The following is a 14,701-nucleotide window of genomic DNA, read 5'->3' on the forward strand; positions in this document are numbered from 1 at the left end:
CTGCTTCCAAGGAGGGCCTTCCCACCCACCCATCTATTGGCTAGAGCAGGGGTGCCCAAACCCCAGTCTGGGGGCCACTTGTGGCCCTCAGGGGCTCCCAATCAGGCCCTTGGGGAGCCCCCAGTCTCCAATGAGCCTCTGGCCCTCCAGAGACTTGCTGGAGCCCATGCTGGCCCAATGCAACTGCTCTCAGCATGAGGACGACTGTTCACCTGAGCTGTGAGACAAGGGCTCCTTCCACTACTTGCTGTTTCATGTCTGTGATGCAGCAGTGGCAGCGAAGGAAAGGCTGGCCTTGCTTTGTGCAAGGCCTTTTATAGGCCTTGAACAACTGCAAGGCCTTCATTCATTCATTCATGTAAGTTCCATTTCTAATAAATTAATGTACGTAAATGTATTCAAATTTTTAAATTAATTATTTTTTCCCCCGGCCCCCGACACAGTGTCAGAGAGATGATGTGGCCCTCTTGCCAAAACCTTTGGACACCCCTGGGCTAGAGGGTAGGCAGCTCTTCTTAGGTATACAGTGGTTCACCTTACTTGGAAGCAGACAGCCACTCCTCCTAGGTTCTGTTCTTCTTATACCCTGGGCTGGCCTCATCAGACCCCATAAGCTGCCCCACCCTCCTCCCATGGTGAGGAGCCCTCCTGTTTGGTGCTGTGCCGTCCTGGTTGCCTGAGGTTGCCCAGCTCAGTGCCTATTGGGCACTCTGCCAACTTCTGCATCCTCAATGAACCCAGACCGGTCGCCATAGGACAGGGCCTCTGAGAGGAATTTTATCAGAGGGTACAAAGTTTCTTTTGGGCCCCTTCCCCAAAGGGGAGGGCACAATGGAGGCAGGGAAAATAAGGCAAGGGGAGGGTGCCGGCAGCCAGAATAGTCTTTGGAGTCTAGGTCAGTGGTGGGATTCAACCGGTTCGTCCCGGTTCTATGGAACCCCTACTTAATCAAGGTCTTGGTTCTGAGAACCGTTTGCTGGCAGGGAGCTCTGACGCCTCCTGCGACTGCTCTGAGAATGTAGGAGAGGGCGCGATCCCTGACGAGGGCAAGAGGAGCAGTTCAGCTGCCCGCCCCGCACCTCTCCTCCCCAGTGGAGCTAGCCAGCTCAGCTCTCCCAGTGGGTCGGGGGCGCGGGTGGGACGAAGAGGAGGGCGCTGGAGCTGCTTCCGCCCAAAGAGCCCCCGCCGCCCGAGGGCGAGCCCCCCCCACCGTGCGTCCCCTCCTGCCCATGCAGCCTCGCTAAAGAGGGCAAGAGGAGCAGTTCAGCTGCCCGCCCCACACCTCTCCTCCCCAGCGAAGCTAGCTGGCTCAGCTCCCCCGGTGGGTCGGGGCACGGGTGGGACAAAGAGGAGGGCGCTGGAGCTGCTCCCACCCAAAGAGCCACCACCACCTCTGAGGGCGAGCCCCCCCGCCCCGCGACCCCTCCTGCCCGAGCCTGCCTGCCTGACCCTTGTGGAGCCCTGACCCCCCAAGCACCCCTGACCCCCTTCCCATGTGCAGCCCTGACCCACAAGCAGCCCTTAGCTTCTCATACTCTTCTCTGAGGCTTCGATCTTATCCACACTCTCCTGAGAGTAAGTCCCATTGAACACAATGGAACTTACCTCTGGGTAGGCACTGAGCACAATCCTAACCAGGTCTACTCAGAAGTAACTCTTATTTTGTTCAATGGGGCTTACTCCCAGGAAAGTGTGGATAGGATTGAAGCCTCAGTGATGTAGATGAGATGCTTCCTTCTTTGCCTTCTGCTTGACAGTGGCTGCAATCCTAACCACACTTTCCTGGGAGTAAGCCCCATTGAACAAAATAGGAGTTACTTCTGAGTAGACCTGGTTAGGATTGTGTTACGTGCCTACCCAGAAGTAAGTTCCATTGTGTTCAATGGGGCTTACTCCCAGGAAAGTGTAGCAAAGTTTGCCACACTTTCCTGGGAGTAAGCCCCATTGAATACAGTGGGACTTACCTCTGAGTAGACACTGTCAGTCAGAAGTCGAAGAAGGAAGCCTCTCAGGCTGTGATCCTATTCACACTTTCCTGGGAGTAAGCCCCATTGAACACAATGGGGCTTACTTCTGAGTAGACATGCCTAGCATTGCCTTGTCAGTCCGGAGTAGAATGAAACGCAGCCCCGGGACCTCCAAGGGGCACCTCCTCCTTCCAGCTCCAGACTGCAGAAGTTTTTGGAGCTCCCCCTCCACCTTTGATCCAGACAAGAGGGTCAGTCTCCCAGTGTCTCACCCCACCAGTGGCTCTCCCCAGAAGAGTTTTTGCCCCTAAGGGACATCAGCCCCCTCCATCTCTCACACAGGAAGGGACTGAAGATCACTTACGTCTTCCCACACACTTCTCCAGCTTGGATGGGCTCGGAGGGCTAGAGGTGCCCAGTGAGAGGAGCCAAGGGAAGACTTGCCTTCCCCTGTGAAGTGCAGGTGCAGCTCCGCAGCTGCATGCCTCCTGCTGCTGCCTCTCCTGCCTCTGCTGCCACTCTGTCACCCCCTTTGCCACTTTCACCTGGAACCGCAGCAGATGGGTTGCCGACCCCTGGACTAAGCTAATTACTGGGCTGGGGCCCCTTCCTTATGAGGAAAGCCCAGGCATTTGGGCCTCTTCAGCCTAGAAAAGAGGCGCCTGAGGGGGGACATGATTGAGACATACAAAATTATGCAGGGGATGGACAGAGTGGGTAGGGAGATGCTCTTTACACTCTCACAAAACACCAGAACCAGGGGACATCCACTAAAATTGAGTGTTGGGAGGGTTAGGACAGACAAAAGAAAATATTTCTTTACTCAGCGTGTGGTTGATCTGTGGAACTCCTTGCCACAGGATGTGGTGATGGCGTCTGGCCTGGACGCCTTTAAAAGGGACCTGATGGCATCCACCCAAGAGTTAAACTACCTTTCGGTATATCTTTTGGTATACTGGTAAATGGTCATTAGGATATAGAACCTGTTGTTAATTTATTTGAATCCCACCACTGGTCTAGGTGTACCAGGCTTCTTGATGCGGAGCCCAGGTCCACCTGAGCATGCAGCGCTGGCATTTAAATAAAGTCATACGGAAAACCAAGCACACTCCCAAGTCTCTCTAAAACCTTTGAAATATAGAAAATCCATTGCAGAAATTAGCATCATTGTATTTAGGCTCACGTTAAGATGGAAAGTGTCCTGTGTGCACCAAAATGAACTTCTGCAGCAGCTGTAGCCCCGCAGCTGGGTCCTGAGCTCCTCTCCACTTCTTCATGGTTACTGGATCCACAAGCTGAAGAGCTACTGCATCAGGCCAGTTTCCTCCCAGATCTGACACTGTGTTAATGAGGGTCCACTGATGCATTCCTGGCCCTGGCTCCGGTGTGTATGGATTGCAGCAGCAGTTGCCACTGCAACTGTTTGTGCCCCCAGCATCATTTGCAGGCAGCAAATTCAGGTGAGATAGGAAAATGTCAGATCCCAGGAACTTTCTGGCCCCCCTCCTTTGACTCCTGGGCCCCCTTTCTGATCCTGGGCCCGGGTACAAATTACCTCCTTTACCCCCCTCTCCTAGGTCCTGCCTTAGGAGCCTGGGAAGGGAGCTGGATGCTGATGGGTCTGAGGTCAGACAGTCTATATCAGGGATGTCCAAACTTTTTGGCTGGAGGGCCACATCATCTCTCAGACACCATGTCAGGGACCAGGAAAAAAAAGAATTAGTTCACATTTCAAACTTGAATAAATTTACGTAAATGAATATATTAGAGGTAGAACTTATATGAATGAATGAAGGTCTTGCAATAGCTCAAGGCCTATGGAAGGCCTTGCACAAAGCAAGGCCAGCCTTTCCTTTGCTGCTGCTGCTGCATCACAGATGTGAAACAGCAAGCAGTGGAGGGAGCCCACAGCTCACACGAGAGGTTGAACAGTTGACTGAGAGCTGAGAGCAACTGCATCAGGCCAGCGCGCTCCAGCAAATCTCCGGAGGTCCAACTGAGGGCTCCCTGAGGGCCGGATTGGGAGTCATCGAGGGCCACGAGTGGCCCCAGGGCCAGGGTTTGGGCATCCCGGTCTGTGTGTTTGGGGCTGGACCCGAACTTGACTTGACCATGTAATCTTCCCCTGGAGTTCAGGGCAGTATATGTGATTTCCCTCCACATTACATTCCTATTTTGTGTGCGCAAGAATCCCAAAAGACAGATCAAGCTGCGAGGTAGTAATTGATCCAGTGTCAACCAATAAGCCTCATATCCAAGCAGTGCTCTGAATCCAGCTTGGACACTCTGTCCACTATCCCTTGCTGGTTCATGATGCCTTTCTCTCCCTTTCTGCCTTTGCTTTGCCTAGATCTATAAGATGGATTCCTGGGGACGGAGGCCTCTGCTTCTCAGTGGTATTGGAGCCTGCATCATCTCCTGTGTTCTGATAACCATGACGCTGGAACTTCAGGTTTGTAGCACAAAACCTGAAGCATGAGAGCAACGGAGTTGATTTCTTTTAAAGGTTTCCAGGGCAGCATGCAAGCAATATTTGAACGATAAATACAATATGAAAAATATTGTAGTGTGTTTAGATTGTATATCAGTGGTTGTCAAACCTTTAGCACCAGGACCCACTTTTCAGAATGATATCTGTCAGGACACATTGGAAATGATGTCATTAATCTGGAAGTGATGTCATGGCCAGAAGTGACATCAAGCAGGAAAATTTTTAATACCCCACATGATGAAATCAAACAATTAATAATAATTAACAGCCCAATCCTGAGCTGCCCAAAGTGCCCAGGCTCGGCGGCTCCGAGGAGGGTTGCCTCCAAATCCTGCACCTCCTGTGCTACCACGGGAGGCGCCTCGAGAGAAGGGGAGGTTCGTTCCCTTCCCCCGAGTAAGGTAAGCAGCCCCGCAATGGGGCTACTCTGTAGAAGGTCGGTGCTAAAGTAAAGGTGCTCATGTAGGGCTCGCAGCCCTGCACAAGTGCCCTGGATCCTGGGGAGCATAACTCTGTGGATCTGCCTCTCTCCCTCCCCTCGACATGCCTCCCGCCCGCTCCCTGGCACACCTTCTGCCTGACCCTGCCAGCCTCCCCCCTCCCCGGAATGCCTCCCCCACGCCCCCGTCCATGCCTCCGCCTCCTGTTCTGCAACCCGGCAGTCCGGGAGACCACCGAACCGCGGATCCCAGGCCACTGCCCAGCACTAGCCCAGCACCAGATGGCGGGAGCCCGGCGATGAACCCTGCGAATGTGCCTTATGGCATGTTTGCAACTGTGGTTGCAATGGTTGCAACAGAGCCATGCTGCTGCATCCAACTTTCCAGCTTTGGTGTAGCTACAATGCAGCCCCGTGGTAAGGGAACACATGTTCCCGTATCTTAAGAAGGCCCCAGTGACTGCTCTTCCACCACATGATGCAGCGCCCACTCCAAGGGCTCAACTGCACCAGCACTGGAAAATTGGATAGGATTGGCCCCTGAGTAAATTAAAAGTTTACAATAATTATAAGTTTAAAAAAAGAAATAAAACATGATCCAAATATACTTCATCCTATATATGTATGTGTGCTAGCCTTCCAGTTTTGGTTTTGCTTTTTTCCAATAAATTGTCAATGGGTGGAACAAACTTCCTGAAAATATGCATGGGGTGTTAGAAGGGCTGTAGTAGTTTGCCTCTGCTGCAGACACTCCTCCCCGTTTGTGGGGTCATGGTCAGGACTGGAACTGCATTTGGGTCAATAAACTGGAAGCCATCCTTCTCCCCATGTTTGTAGTGGCTGCAGTTTCAACCTGTTTCATGTGTACCTGTTTTTCTAGGAAAAAAGTCTTCCAAACTAGAAGGTTAATATGGTTTACAGTCATGGGTAGCTTGTTTATTCAATGGCATTTTGAAATGCCTAAGCAAATAGTAACATCTTTGTTTTTACTCAGTATCAAAAAAAAACCAAAACATTCTGTTAAGGTTATTTTTGTATGGGATGGTTGGTGTAGGATCCCTGCTTTGTCCCAATGTGCGCAGGTTGCAAGAAAAACAGCAAATACAGCAGAGTACTTTCAGCACATGTATTTGAGCAAGGGATATCACAAGTAGAGTAGTCAGTAAACAGTCCAAGAGTCAACACGAAGAGCAGTCAGTCCAAGTATAACAAATCCAAATCAGTTTCCAACAATACACAGTCAAAGGTTCAGTCCATAAGTCAGTAATAACATATACATACAGTATCCAGCCTCCTCAGTCACTGGCAGCAGTTCCTCAGTTATCTCCAACAACTCCCCAACTGCTGCACTGGAAGCTCCAGCAAACTAACCTTATGTAGTTAGCTTAGCCAACTGGTGCTGGCTTGGTCACACTCAGGGTGTGTCAGTCCCAGGTGCCTGCTGATTCTGCTGACTCAGCAATCTACACCTGCTCCCTGAACCAACTTGTAAGCTGTGGTTCTGCTTCCCTCAGACCACAAAGCTAACACATTCCTGGTAGGAGCATTCTAAATTCAGGGGGACATGACCAAGAAGGCCTTTTCCCTCATAACCACTTACCTGCCTGCCTAAACTGAATGGAGATTTACCTCCATGTGAGGTGCCGGCGGAGGCCTAATAGCCCAAATCACATTAAAGCTGGTCCTGACTCACAATATGGGACGGTAGAGTCTCTGAAGAAGAGCAAATAGTCTGGACAGGTTCATATGAGAGAAGGAGTTCTTGAAGTATTCTAATTCCGGCCAGTTAGGGAGCTTATCATTCTGAGCTAAGCTTCACATAGTGGGATGCCCTTGGCACCATTCTCTTAATAATAGGTATCTTCCCTGTTGAGCTACTGGCCTGTTGAGCTACTGGCCCAGTATCTAAGGGAAAGCAGGAAGCAAGAGGGTGTGCCTCTGGGCTTATCACTAGGGTACGGGTGTCAAACATAAGGCCTGCAGGCCCCTGGAAACTCTTTATCCAGCCCCCGTGATGATTGGGCTTTCCCAGCATTGCCCTTTCTGCTGAGGTTCAAGGAGGGAGAGACGGAAGGAGGCCTCAGAAGGCAAGGAATGTTATTGAGAAAAGGCAGGCTAAGAGGGGTGATTGGGGCAGATGCTGCTGAGGCCCTGGGAGATCCCAGTCATTATGTGGGCTGCCCTTTCAGCAGCTCCACTTGTGCTGAAGTGTCCTGTTGAAGACCACCTCTCAGCTGCTGAGCTGTGGAGTGACACAGCTGCTGCTGAAAGGGCAGCATTCTTGATAATCGGGCTTTTCAATATCTTGAAAATATGGTCAAGATTTGCACGTTTTCTGTTCTGTCTTTTGCAGCAAATGAGTTTCGATGTGAGAACCAAGTGCTTATTTCTGGCCATCATCTGCTTCATGAAATCACTTTTTTCAGTGATGTCACTTCCAGCCCTCAGCAGGTGCTATTAATGCTATCAATGCTATTTGGCCTGCTGTGTGAAACTCCTGCACTAGGTGCTGCGTCCCTGAGTCATCTAGCCTTCCTCTGAGGACTCACGCTCTCTTTTTGACAGGTCTATGAAGTCTACTGCCAACTTTCCAGCTCACTGTGTTCGGACTGCTCAGCATGGGTTCTGAGGGACAAGACAAGGGTGCCAAGGGTAGTTCACTCTGTGAAGCCAAATCCCTGGAGTTCAGCGCTCTCCTGGAGGGGTTTGTTTATTCCCACTCTGCCTGGTCTAAGTAGCCTGGGATGGTGGCAGCAGATGCAAACTATTACTATTAGTAACAGGGTTTATAGACCACTCAGCAACTGGCAGGGACCAGCAAATACTTCCTGTGGGCTAGCATGTATATAATGTTGCTTTGATGACATCATCAAGCTACATGATTAGGGGAGTGGAGCCCACGTGGTCATCCCACCCCATCCCTTGACCTAGATCAGGGGTGTCACACTCGTTTCATGCCAAGGGCCAAACAGCATTCATGGTACCTGCTGAGGGCCTGAAGTGATGTCATTAGGCAGGAAATGATGTCATTAAACAGGTCATAACCAAAAATAAAAGCACTTTTTCCTCACTTAGGAACTCATTAGCTGCAAATGACAGAAGAGAAAATACACAAATCTTGATCATATTTCAGGATATGGCAGAGCCCAATTTTCACATGGGCTTTATTTGTAGCAGTAACACCTCAGCACTGCTCAGCAGCTGAGAGCCTGAGGGCCGGATAAAAAGCTTTCACGGGCCGCATCCGGCCCCCGGGCCTTGACACCCCTGACCTAGATGGTCAGGTTTAGCTGCACAGTGACAGCCAAACCTGTCCCTAGCATATACAATCTTGGTACTCTAACTTTGGAGGAATTTCCCCAATGTATGTGGGCTAGATAATGGAGTTTCAAAGGGCAGAGACTGCTTGCAAAGGATGCCCTAGTAGCTTTTTAGGTTGCTGAACCTGCACAGGAGCTTCTGGGGAGTTAAAAATGTTCCCCAAATACAGAAAAATAGGCAAACAGAGGAGAAAAAGGCCATTCTTTGCAACCATTTTTAACTTTATGCTTTGAAATAGTAGTAGTAGTTGGCAACCTTCAGTCTCGAAAGACTATGGTATCGTGCTCTGAAAGGTGGTTCTGGAACAGCGTCTAGTGTGGCTGAAAAGGCCAATTCGGGAGTGACAATCCCTTCCACACTGGGAGCAAGTGCAGTCTGTCCCTGGCCTGTCTCCCTGGCTATGGGCCTTCCTTCTTTACCTCTTAGCCTCAGACTGTTGGCCAAGTGTCTCTTCAAACTGGGAAAGGCCATGCTGCACAGCCTGCCTCCAAGCGGACCGCTCAGAGGCCAGGGTTTCCCACTTATTGAGGTCCACTCCTAAGGCCTTCAGATCCTTCTTGCAGATGGATTTGAAATAGTGGTGTTTTGACATTTGGGGTAGCCTTCCCATTGGGTCATTTGCAGAAGCATACATGAGGAAAAAAAAGAAGTTAATTTGATCCTTTAAATTGACTTGTATGAAGCAGAGGAGCGGCCAAAGATGTAGGCAGATTTTTCCTGCAAAATTAACACTGCATATTTCTCATGTGGACTCAACTCTTGCTATTCTCTGGCACTTGTTGCATTCTGTGGGCCAGTCCTGCTGTGGTTGTGGGCATACCAATGGCAAAGAAGGGAATCCAACTAAATTCCTCCATTATCTGAAGGAGGATCAACTTTCTCCAACAGGTTATCATCTCATGGATGCCTTACGTTAGCTGTGTTCTCCAGTTTGTCTTCATAACTGGAATTGCCATCGGACCAAGTAAGAGGATGGATGCGCTGAGTGGAGCAAGGAATGACTGGGATACACAAATTAGAGTCCAAGCTGAACTTTCCCCATCCCCCGCTGATGCAGCGACGTCCAAATGGTGACTGCTCCATCCTTTGGTTGGAGTAGCTGCAGAGGTCTCCTTTGGATGAGGAAACAATAGTTCTCTTACCTGGGAGTAAGCCTTTGTGGGAGGGGTGGGGGGGGGTCTGCTTGGACATGTGCTAGCTAAATAGCTGGTACAGGTCTGTGTGAACCCATACCATGGGATTGGGTCCGTAAAGGGTGATAGGATATTGGTGGCGCTATTGTCACCAATCTGCCCATGCCTGCTCCCACTCCATCCTGTTTTACCCCTCCTGGCCCTGATCCCCCCTTCCCCACCCCTTCTGCCTCTCTTGCTGACTTAGCTGCTCTGGTGAACAGAGGGAGACATGTTGATGATGATGTTGTTAAGTGCTGTCAGAGCACCATTGATTACTGGCTCTGACTGCTTTACAGCCCGTAACTGACCCTGTGTGAGTCATTTAAAATGATACTGTTGCAAGCTTTCCTTTCTCATCAGATTCGATCCCTCACCTGATGATAACAGAGTTGTTCCTTCAGTCCTCTCGGTCTTCAGCCTTTGCGATTGGGGGATTTGTTCATTGGTTCTTCATATTGCTTATTGGTTTCACATACAGTTTGATAGAGGTCAGTGATTTTGCAGAAAAGTGTAGTTGGAAGGATGGTCTGAATCTGTAAATCAAGCCCAGCCTGTCCCAATCTATCTCCTCCCTAAAAATAATAAATGAAGCTAAATGCTAAGGGTGATCAATTCATCATAACTGGACAGCCCTTAAAATTCAGGTCAGTGTGCTATCAGCTGAACGTTAATCCCCAATTTACCATAAAGCTCACTGAGCAAGTTTGTCTTTCAACAGAGCCCAGTGGTTCTTCAGGGTTTCAGGTTCATGGTGCCCTTAGGTTTGCCATCCATTTTTCACAATGCTGCAGGGGTTCCTGTGGTGGCTTTAAAATAACTATGGCACCCCTGTGAGTTTGCTACAGCACCCTGGCACACAGTTTGGGAACCAGAGGCTTGGTTCGATAATCAGGGAATTAGAGTATTGAACTTCGTGGCCTGAAGGTGGGAGCTATGGTGGGCTGTGCTGAGGCTTTGGCTTGAGTCTGGAGCTATCATTTAGTGGTTTTGCAGAAAGTCCCCAGGTTCAGTCCCTGAAATCTCCAGAAAAGACCTTGGAGATCTGCTCTCAGTGCATGTAGACAATGCAGAACGAGTTGATTTGAGTTGGTACAGGGTAGCTTTGTCTGTTCATATACCTTTAGAGCCCACTTTAACCACAGAAGGAAATAAGACATCACCCCCTCTGATCTGCAGGCCTTGGAACAACTCTGGATTGGCTAAACCTGATAGCCTAGCCCTTTTGCCTGGTCATCAAAGCAATGCCTGCCCCACACTGCAGGTCTCCCGGCTGCAGCTCAAATTTCTATTTCCAGCAACAGAATGAATAAGAGAATGTACTATCCATGCCTGGTTTTAAATTCAGTCTCTCCTGTCCTGGCCCTGATCCCTACTTCCAGAGCGCTTGTGAAGATTGGGAAAATGAGATTCTCTTGCCCTGATCTCCTTTGAAGTAGAACTCCTGGAGGAAAATATAAGCATGGTTAAAAATAAGCAACTGTATTGTGCTCATGACTCTCTCCCTCTCCCTTTTTCTCTTTCTTAGAAACATGTCAGGTCCTACAACTTCCTCATATTTTTGCCATTCAGTGTAGCTGGCTTTGTTTTTATCCTCAAAGTTGTCCCTGAAACGAAGAGAAAGACCATTCTAGATATTCGGAAGCACTTAGAAATATATTTGGCCACGAGGTACCTGGAGAAGCAACCGACAGCAAAAAAAAAATCAGAGAGGCACGTCAGCAGGAGGCTTCCTAGCCGAATCTACGGGTCACTTCCACATGCTTGGCAACCCAGACGTTCGGGGATGTCATGATGTCGCCATCGAACGTTCGGCCCTTTTAAAGAAAAAGGTTGCCAACCCTGCACTAGGTGATCCTGGATTCAGAGCCAGGATAGCAAGGCCCGAAGGAGGGTTCAGGCAGGTGTCTCCTCTAAGTTAGATGCTCTGCACAGGGGAGTGGACAGTAAATAGACTGGGACCATTGCAACTGGCCAATTTCTGTTCAGATAGTCAATAAACATGACCCTTCTGGTTTTTCCAAGCCTGTATTACTTATTGTGGGGGGTTAATAGAAAGAAATTAAAGTGTAGTGTTGCGATGGATGACCTTCTGTATAATAAAAGGAGAACTGTTGAAGGTACAGACAGCGAAAGTTCAGTTTGGGTGGGACTTTTGAGATGTTTCCCAGAAACTCTACAAGATATGCAGATCCTGAACTGTTTTCCAAATAAAAGAGACTAAAATTATAGGCTGCTGCTCTAAATTCTTATTTGCACTCAGGTAAGAGAACCTAAATTTGTGCCCATGAGGGTATCGGGTTAAAATTTTCATCTATCAAAATTGAAGCAAAGGGCGGTGTTTCTCAAACTGTGGGTCAGGACCCACTAGATGGGTTACTAGTCAATGCCATCTGGGTCCCCATTCATTTCAACATTTTATTTTTAATATATCAGACTTGATGCTCTCATGGTATGTGACTGCATTTGGGGAAATGTGGCAAATCTGTACTTACAGCAGGTTACTATGCATATTCTTTTAACAATAATAGTAAATGATAGTAAATGGGGCTTACTCCTGGGTACATGAAGACCTGTACTTTTAACAAGCTACTATGTATATTAACAATGATAGTAAATAGGACTTACTACTGGGTAAGTGTGGGTAGGATTGCAGCCTCGGATTGTTAAAAATATTTCTGCTTGATGATGTCACTTCTGGTCATGACATCACTTCTGGTGGGTCCTGACTGATTCTCATTCTAGAAAGTGGGTCCCGGCGCAAAAACTTTGAGAACCACTGGCATAGGGGAATTTCCTTGGCAAAAGATATCTTCTATTATTTATGCCTGATTACTAATAGGTCTAATATTCAGATCAATAAACCAGATCACAGGTTTAATAATAGAGCTGTTCCATCTATCATTGGAATTCCATATTAAATTGTTTTATTAAGAACTTCAAAGAGTTCTTAATAAAGGTTTGCTCTAATCAGGACTCTCATGAACAGTTCTGGAAGGTGCCCATGTCCAGAAACAACCAGAAACACACCCCGATGAAGGCAGCAATCCAACAGCTGATGGACATCAGAGTAATATGGCTGGTCCCATGAACGCACTGGCAATCCATCTCTTTTTCTGGTACCCCCCAAAAGATCCAGGACGTGCATGCACAGAGCTGGCACAACATGCAGAAGCCAGTGGTGTGTCCAGAGGAGTATGGTTTTGTGGTCAACAGGGAGAAGATCCTCATACCTGTACAGGTGTTAGAGGGCCTCTACATAGACACAAAGAGTTTTCAGAGCTCAGTGTCAGAGCACAAGGTCAGACAAGCACAAGTGTCAGACAGCACAAGGTCCTGCATTTGCTACGGTTATTGGCAGTCTAATGGTTATATTTGGGGAGGGGGGATTTCAGAGTTATCCAAAAATAAAAATTGCTCAAAGTGGTGTTATGTGTTTTTATTCCAAATTAACATTTTAATCATTTTAAAACATTTTTATCAAGTGTATTCACTGTCATATAGATAGTGTATATGTGTTTTATGTCCACGGCTGGCAGCAAACATAGCTACAGGCATAAAACACATAAAACACTCCCTCCCCCAAAGAGCGCAATGATATAGGGCCCAATCCTATCCAATTTTCTGGCACCAGTGCAGCCTCAATGCAGCCCCAAGGTAAGGGAATAAATGTTCCCGTACCTTAAGGAGGCCTCTGTGACTGCTGCCCTACCACAAGATGCAGTGCATGCCCCATTGGCCCAGCAGCACTGGTGCTGGAAAATTGGATAGGATTGGACCCATAGTCAACTACTTGAATTAAACTTACAGGAGCCATTTAAGATTTGCAGGCCACTTGAATGAACAAACTATAATGAACCCAAAGCTGCCAAACATAGAGAAGATACTTAAGAAAACATTAAAACATTGAGAAGATAGCAATTTAAACCAACAGGATTGAATATAGCAGTGTTTCTCAAACTGTGGGTTCAAAACCCACTAGGCGGGTCATGAGCCACTTTCAGGTGGGTCCCCATTCGTTTCAATGTGTATTTTATTTTTAATACATTAGACTTGAGGCTACAATGGTATGTAACTACATTTGGTATGTAATTACATGGTATGTAACTACATTTGGGGAAATGTTACAGACCTGTATTTTTAACAGGCTACTTATGTAGTTGGCAACCTTCAGTCTCGAAAGACTATGGTATTGCGCTCTGAATGGTGGTTCTGGAACAGCGTCTAGTGTGACAATCCCTTCCACACTGGGAGCAAGTGCAGTCTGTCCCTGGTCTGTCTCCCTGGCTATGGGCCTTCCTTCTTTGCCTCTTAGCCTCAGTCTGTTGGCCAAGTGTCTCTTCAAACTGGGAAAGGCCATGCTGCACAGCCTGCCTCTGAACAGGCCGCTCAGAGGCCAGGGTTTCCCACCTGTTGAGGTCCACTCCTAAGGCCTTCAGATCTCTCTTGCATATGTCCTTGTATCATGGCTGTGGTCTACCTGTAGGATGCTCTCCTTGCATGAGTTCTCTATAGAGATCCTTTGGGATCCGCAGTTTGAGCCAGGAGATACTCATGCAACCTTAGTTGTTAGGGTGGTTTGTAAGCCACTTCGAGCCCTGGAAAAGAGGCCCATAGAGCAGAGTTTCAACCTTGGGATTGAGAACCCAATGGGGTTACAAAGCTTCAGTCTGCTGAACTTTGCTGCAAGCAGCTTGGAGGACCTGCAGGTTGCGCTCACTGGAACAGGCCTTGTATGCTGCTTGAGCTCTCCTCTTCTCCTCAATGACTGGTGTCAACTCCTCAGAGTAGGCTTCAAACCAGTCGGCCGCCTTGTTGGTCTTCTTGCCAAATATGGACAAGGTGGTGTTGTAAATGGCATTCTTGAAATGTTCCCATCTGTTGAATGCGTTTGCGTCGGCCGGGCCTGGAAGAGATTCCTCAAGCGCTCGTGCAACTTCCTCCACTTTTCTCTGATCCCGGGTCTTGCTGGTATCAATGCAAGGTCTTCCTTCCTTCTTCGTGTGGAACAGTCACTTTGTTCGTAGTTTCACTCGCTGCACACCAGGGAGTGGTCAGTGTCACAGGCAGCACCCTGATAACTGCATGTGATCATGATGCTGGGAAGGCTGGAGCATCTGGTGAGAATCAAGTCGAGCTGGTGCCAGTGCTTTGATCTTGGGTGTCTCCAAGAGACTCTATGTTGGAGCTTCGTGTTGAAGAACATGCTGCTGAAACAGAGACTGTGATGACAGCAAAACGCTAGCAGGCGTTGGCCATTTTCATTCATCTTCCCAGTGCCAAACTGACCTACGCAAGTGGGCCACGAACT

General features: G+C 48.5%; 1 pseudogene; it reads left to right on the top strand.

The window, feature by feature from the left end:
- LOC136639091 (solute carrier family 2, facilitated glucose transporter member 5-like) overlaps positions 1-14,701 on the top strand; it is a 47,774-nt pseudogene that overhangs the window by 24,530 nt on the left and 8,543 nt on the right.

This window comes from Tiliqua scincoides, chromosome 2 (genome assembly GCF_035046505.1).
Source record: "Tiliqua scincoides isolate rTilSci1 chromosome 2, rTilSci1.hap2, whole genome shotgun sequence".
Classification (NCBI taxonomy): Eukaryota; Metazoa; Chordata; class Lepidosauria; order Squamata; family Scincidae; genus Tiliqua; species Tiliqua scincoides.